A 7,565-nucleotide genomic window follows, 5' to 3' on the forward strand; every position below is an offset into this window, starting at 1 on the left:
TATGGCAGAAAATTGGGAATCAATATACCTAAAGAACCTGTGGTATCACCCTTGGACTTATACCCAAAGGATGCTCAATTATACAACAAAGACATTTGTTCAATTATGTTCATAGCAGCATTATTTTTAATAGTCAGAACCTGGAAACAACATAGATGCCCATAAACTGAAGAACAGATAAAGAAAATAGGTTACATCACATAACAGAGTATTACTCTGTGGAAAAAAAAATAATGACATCATGAAATTAGCAAATAGGTGGATAGAACTAGAGGAAATCGTCCTGAGTGAGGTAATGCAGACCCAGAAAGACAACCAGAAGATTTTATCTAGTAGCTGATGGAAGCAGATGCAGAGATCTACACCCAAGCACTGGGCCTCGCTCAGAAAATCAAGTTGAAGAGAAAGAAGAGGATTATATGATAAAGAGGACTCAAGATCATGACAGGGAAACCAACAGAGAAAGCTGGTCTGAAATCATGGGAACTCAGGATAGTTTGGGAGCCAGCCTGGGACCAAACTAGGCCCTCTGCATATGAGTCACAGATGTATAGCTTTGTTTATTGTGGGGCCCTCAGCGATGGGACCAGGACTGGTCCCTGACATATGAGCTGGCTCTTCGGAACCTGTCCCTATGGTATGATGCTTTGCCCAGTCTTGACGCAAGTGGGAGGAATTTGGTCCAGCCTCAGTTTTACAAGCCATGCTTTATTGACTCCCAAGGGAGGCCTTACCTCTTCTGAATGGAAACAGAGGAAGAGTGGATAGGAAGGTAGAAGGGAGGGGGAGGAAATAACAGTAGGAGAAGAGGGAGGGGAAACTGTAGTTGATATGTAAAATGAATAAATTGATTAATAAATACTTTTTTAAATTCTAAAAAAATACATCATTTCACTTTGTTGAATAAAAAATATTACTGAATGCTGTTCTTAGATGTTTGGGCAACAAATGACAGGTTTTGAACTATATCTTTTTGTTACTTTAAGAAAAGTAGCCAGACTGTTGAAATAATACTCAGGTTAGGATTGTGTTCTTTATACATAGGCAAATTTTTAATCTTTATACTAAATTCACAAAGTTCTTTAGTAGAATAATCTCACAATTTTATGCAGATACATAGTATTTTCGAAGACAAAGTTAGCATTTTTCATTTTCTAGACTTTGAAAATAATAAAACAGTCATTTTGTTTCAAAACAACTTATTTTTACAACTCTAATTTTTTTTTTAGATAATAAGTGCATATGTGAAACATTAAAATAGTTCCTCAAACTACTGTGTGTTTTCTCCCCCCCCCCAGTATGTTTAGGACTGTGTTTGAACTCTAGATCCTCTAAGGTATACTTTGCACTGGTTGCTTTTACCCATTCTGAAAGTGTGCCCTTCGCCCACTGCCACTGGCTGACTTTCATCATCAGTTCTCACTTTTCCAAAAGGCCCCCTTCCTGCCATGTGGCACTGTGACTTAAATGAGTATCACACAGTTGGGGGTACACAGCAATGATGCCCCAGGGTTGCTTTCTTGGTGATGGAAGGTTAAAGCTCTTCAGAATTTATTTCCAAGGTGAACTTGGCTCCTGTGGCTATTCACCTGCCTCTTTTAGAAGTACTTCTAAGCCATATATAGAAATGCTTCTGAGTTCTACAGAAGACCACTGAGGATTCTATAAAAAAAAAAAAAAAAAAGGGCTCAGGGCAGAAAGACTGAAATAATGTACTATCTGGAGACTTATAAATATCATCATATTTTTAGTAAAAGAAATATTCAAAAACAAGGTTAAAACATAAAATATGAAATTGAGTGTATAGTAGAAAGAAAACATTTTTAAGTTATATTAATTCAATTAAAATACTGGTGATATTAATAAATTTCTGGAAAACTAGGCAAATTTTGGAGGTAAATTATAAATATATATATATTTATGTGTATATATGCATATATAATGTTGTAAATATATTTATATTTCTACTAAAGATTATATATTCCAGTGAATATACACTACTATAGTATGGTATATTTATGTCTCATATAAATTTGTGTATAGAAATCATGGATTACCTATATCACCTAATCACATATTACAAGAGTGATATTAAAACAGGAGTTATTAACCTTCAGAATGCTGCAACCTCTCAATACAGAGCCTAAAGTTCGGGTGATCCCCAACCATAGAATTATTTTCATTGCTACTTCATAACCATAATTATGAAGCAATTTTCATTACTAGTATTTTCTAGTATTATGAATCATAATGTAAATATATAATATGCAGATTATGTTAACCAAGCCTTGTGGAAGGATTGTTCCATCCCTGTGACTCAGAGGTTGAGAACCAATGCTTTAAAATAATGAAAACGTAGTAATAGCAGAATTACTATCATAGGAACTTGTATTGTTCAAGATGTATTATACTTTGTGTGTTATATTTCAGTTGATATGTTCAAGTATACTATTAAGGGATTTTTTCGGCAGTGAAACAGTTAATTCTCCATTTGATGGAAAAAAAGTTTCAGATGTATCTTTAAAGATCCAGATTTCCAATTTCCTTTAACTGTCTTCTAAAATGTTCATGTTCCAGTTGTCTTACAGATACCTGCAGGTTCCTGAAAAAGTTCTACTGCTTTATCAAGAAGTCTGGTCTGGTAAAAATTAACAATCTTCAGAGCCTATTTTAACCCTGCCCATTTTCAAGCATATTTTACAGGTTACTCCTGCTGTCTGAGCCAAGACAAACTTACAAAGGAACCCCCAGTTAATGCTAACGTATACCAGCTTTTGGGACTTCATGATTGGTACCAACTCTCCTGGCTCAAAAGGGCACCTGCCAACTAAAATCTGATATAAAAGGGCATATCTGATCATTGTGTTTCACTTATCACCCATGCCTTTTCTGTACCACTAGGCACTTCTCTGTTCCATTCTTTCTGGTAGTTAATGACCCTTCCCATGACTAACCCCATTCATAGGGCCTTGGTAATAACATTTTTTTTTTCTTCTAGCCACTTGACTGCTCATGTCCCTCTAGAAACAGATGCCTGAGGTCTCCAGGTTGGCAGTAAACTGAATGCCTCTTCAGTCACACCTTTCACTGAGTGTGAGCCCACCAACTCCCAACTCTCTTCTCCCCCACATGGTTTCATGCCTGCAGGAAGTAGCCAGGCTTGAGCTGATATCCCCAAATCCAAAGAGTCTGGGATGTTTGATTAAAAGCAGCAACCTATCCCCCTGGCACTCCTATATCCAAGGAGTCTAAAATTATTGGTTAGAAGCAATACCCCGATCCTTGGCATCCAACCCAAGTCCCATCCCCTGGGATTTGTCACAGTCTAGACTCTACCTCTGAGAAAGCCCACCAAATGATGACTCCTCCCCAAAGAAGGTCAAGACCACTTCCACAGGCTATCGAAACTACCCCCCAGAGAACAAACACATATTGTTCTCAGTCTCCCCTTTCCCCCTCCATGGTACCCAAGTCTTCCTTCCAGGAGAGCCTGAAGGGTCACCCAGGAGCACTGGCATTCATTAAACCTGGGCTTTTTCTAATTCAGTTTCATTTGGTCTGATTTGGCTTATTGTGTTGGTGGAGAGGCTTACTGGGCCAGAGAAACTTTACAGCCCCCAAGGTCTTAATTACCATATGCTTTGCATGTAGATGAAAACACTAAACTCACTTCTTTTTTTTTTTTTTTTTCATGTAGTGACATATGAGGGTTTTGAAACCTTTATTAGGTAGAAAACATACGTTACTGGGTGCTTGCCCTTCTAGGATCTCCTTTCTTCCTGGTCTGTATAAATATGAACATATACTTTATGCTTCTGCTGCCACCGCTTTGAGCCACTTCTGACACCTTGATTTCTTTCCTGACAGGATGGAATGTACTTGATTCCCAAGCAATATAAATCCTACCTCTGTCAAGTTCCTTTGCCAGGTATTTCTTCACATTTACAAGAAAAGTTACAAAATCAACAGCTAAGCAAGGAATTAGAGTTTTAACAGGGACAACTGGTCTACACACCCTGAAGGAAATTGGAGTACTTCTAATGGAAAATGGTAAAAGTGTATTTAGAGTAAGAAGATCCCTTAGGCTGTCTCTTAGTGTTACTAAAACTTTACTTAACATTAGTGGGGAGCTACAAATAACCCAAAAGAGGGAAGATGATGAATAACAAAGTTCTTTAGAAATTAAGTTGTAAGTCACTCAGTCATCCATATAAGAAATCAAAAGCAGATGATATAAATTGCTGAGGCTATATGAGTACAGAACAGGGAATATGAGATACTGGTAAATATCAACTATGGTCACATACATGATCTACTATAAAAATACACATTCTAATTTCCTTCCATGTTTATTTCCTATGTTACTGAGTTTGTTTGTGCAGGTATACATATATATTTATTTTAAGCAGAGGACTTGTTTTAATCCTTTCTTAATATCTTATCAAGAATTGCAACACTGAGATAAATTCTTAAGTATAGAGGCTCTTGACTACCAGCCTCAGTACTCCCTCAGGGCTCAGAATTGGACGTCTGTGTCAGGCAAAGATCTGAGGGTAAAAAATTAACTCATTCACTTTTTGTGTGCATGTTCTTTATTTTTCAGGCAAGTGGAAAAAGTGAAGTGAGGGGGCTTGGAGAAGAAAAAGGAAAAGAAGCAAAGTAAGAGGAAAAATAAGGGAAAGAAAGAAGAAGAGTAGGGGGAAGAAGTAGAAGTAGTGGTGTTGAGGGGGAGGAAGAGAGGAGGAGGAGAGATTTCTATTTTTACAGATACAGTTGATAAATTCCATAGGCAAAGACAATGATAATATACAGATCAAAATAACAAAAAGGGCAGGTAGAACCTGAGAAAGCAGTATTGAAGAACAGGTGACAAGACCCAGGAAAAAGTTCCCATTCAAGAGGAAATACCAGACATTTCAAACCATTAGATAAAGTTACTAAATATCTATGAATCCTGGCTTCATGCATTCTACACTGTTGAAAGGAGGCTTTTAGTTAGTTCCCAGCCATTTACCCACAAAATAATCACACAGAAACTGTATTAATTAAATCACTGCTTGGCACATTAGCTCTATCTTCCTATTGTCTCACTCTTACTTATTAATTTAACCCATTTTTATAAATCTGTGTATCATCACATGACTGTGGTTTACCAGGTAAAGTTCTAACATCTGTCTCCAAGCCGGGCTACATGACTTCTCTTTGATTCCACCTCCTTTCTCTCAGCATTCAGCTTAGTTTTCCCTGCCTAACAAAGTTCTATCTTGCTATAGGCCAATTTTATTTTGATTCCAGAATAGTGGGACTTTCATTAAGATGTCTGAAGCTATGATATGATAAAATGTTAACTTAGAAGCAGATAAAATTTTATTATGATGTCTAGTGTTTATTTCTTTAGGCATAATTTTCTGCTTTTAAAATTAATATTTTCTTTAGAACATGGAATTTGAAAGTAGAAGAGATATTAAAATGAAAAGCAAAATAAGGGAAACAAATAAACCTGATCTCTCCAGTAAAAGAATGTCTTAATTTTGAAGGCCAATTTCAATACTCTTTCAAATATATGTATGCATATGTATGTAATTTGGTAATTATTGTCAAAACACAAATGGCTTTTGGGATACTGTAGTTGCCCTAAATTACATGACTATTTCTGTCATTATTTTTTATATGTGATTCTGAATATCTGCTTAATGTCATTCTCTTTTACAACCAACCCATTATTTATATAATCATTCTCCAATTAGTGAACATTTGGGCAATTTAGAGCTTTTAGCTGTTGAAAAGGAATTCTGTAATGGATACACCTTTCATCCTCTTTGTAAGCTTGTCTTATTTACATTTGAAAAAGCCACAGGTAAAATAGCTAGCTGTAACAATTTTTCACTGATTATTACCCCATTGGTGACTTGGTACTTCGGACTGATCCAACAACTCCACACAGCAAGCTCCTGTATTAGGGAAAGGATTTCTCTGCTCCCTCACTTAAGAAAATTCAGGACCCAAATGGAGTTGTCTTTGTGAGTTTTCCTCTTCATGGAGAGATATTGGTGTCTTTCACAGATTGTGCAAATTGTCTTCCCACTCTTCAGGTAGGGAATAACAAGTTGTGTTGCACTCATATTTTTTTTTTTTAATTTCACAAGACTCTTTAAAAGATTTCAATTCATTCATTTGAAATAAACATAGGTGGTGTAATGGTCTCTCTTGTCCCTTTAAGTGACAAGCCCCATCTACTCCCTTCTCCATCCACTGAGGCAAGCAGATCATGCTTCTGCTTTCAGCCTGAGCTCCTTCTTTTCAGTCTCTCTCCCTCTACCTTTTCTTTCTCTCTCCCCTCCTCCCTCTCTCTCTCTCCTCTCTTTGTTTCTTATTTTCTCTCTCTGCCTCTCTCTTTGCTCTTCTCCTTTCTTCCCTTTCCCTCTTTCCCTTTCCCCTCCGTAACTCACTAAATAAATACCTACTTTTTTTGTATGGTGTGTCTAATAGGACTCTGTCTTTCATTTGCCACACTCTCTCTTCTGGGACCAGCTACCTTCATGTCCTGCCATGGTGTTGTGCCTACTGCTCACTAGTATATTAAAAATAAAACAACACTGTTTCTTGAGTGGCAGCAGTGGGCAGTAGGCCACAAGACCACAGTGGGCTTTGAAGGTGGCAGGTTCCTAGGCAGGGAGTCACTCGGTGGGTGAGAGGCAAAGACCTAATAGGCACTTCATGAAGAAAAAGTAGGTATTTATCTAGTGCATTATGAAGGGGAAAGAGAAAAGGGAGATGGAGAGAATGGAGACGAGGAGAAAGGGGGAAGGGGAGAAGTGGGGAGAAGGGAGAGAGGCAGACGCTTTCTAGACTGAAAGGAAGGAGCACAGGCTGGAAGCACAAGAAAAAACTGCTTGCCTCAGTGGATGGGGGAGGAAGAGGGTGGGGCTTGTCTCTTAAAAGAGCAGGACAGATGCTTACAGGTGGCAATTAATGAATACATTCTCTTTAAGAAGTTGTCAAAATTTTCTAATTCCTAAATCCTTCTGATGCTATGAAAATGATTGTACTCATCAGTTGCTTGTAGGAACTTGACTTCTGATCTCTATCTGGGTAAATCATATGCCATCTTGGAATTAATGTCATTAAGAATATGCTTCAGCTACTTTAAGCTCCTACTCTAAGGCTACCCACCCAGAGCAGTGAGCCTCAAGGTCCCCAGTAAGAGCCCGGCACCCTCAGACTGGGCTCCAGGGGCTCCTGTGCTCTCCTGGATCCTGCACTGCCTGCCCCGTCCTTCCTTCTGTCCCTGGATCACTGGGCTACCAGGCGGCCCTGTTTAGGTGCTGAAGAGTTCCATCTGGATGGGTGAGTGTGTGCTATCCAGGGGCAATAGTCCTGGAAGAGAGCACAAACCCCCCTCCCCCAGCTCCATCTGCAGGGCTGTCTTTCTTACCACGAGCCAGCACCCCACCCCCAACCCTGCCCTGCTGTATGCTAGGACCAGTGCTCAACATCAGTTTTAAGCTCTCACACTAAGGCTTCCAACCAAGAGCAGTGAGTGCCTGCCTACATGTCAGGCCTCA

Source organism: Alexandromys fortis, unplaced genomic scaffold (assembly GCF_014885135.2).
Source record: "Alexandromys fortis isolate MF-2015 unplaced genomic scaffold, M_Fortis_MF-2015_v1.1 scaffold_12, whole genome shotgun sequence".
Lineage (NCBI taxonomy): Eukaryota > Metazoa > Chordata > Mammalia > Rodentia > Cricetidae > Alexandromys > Alexandromys fortis.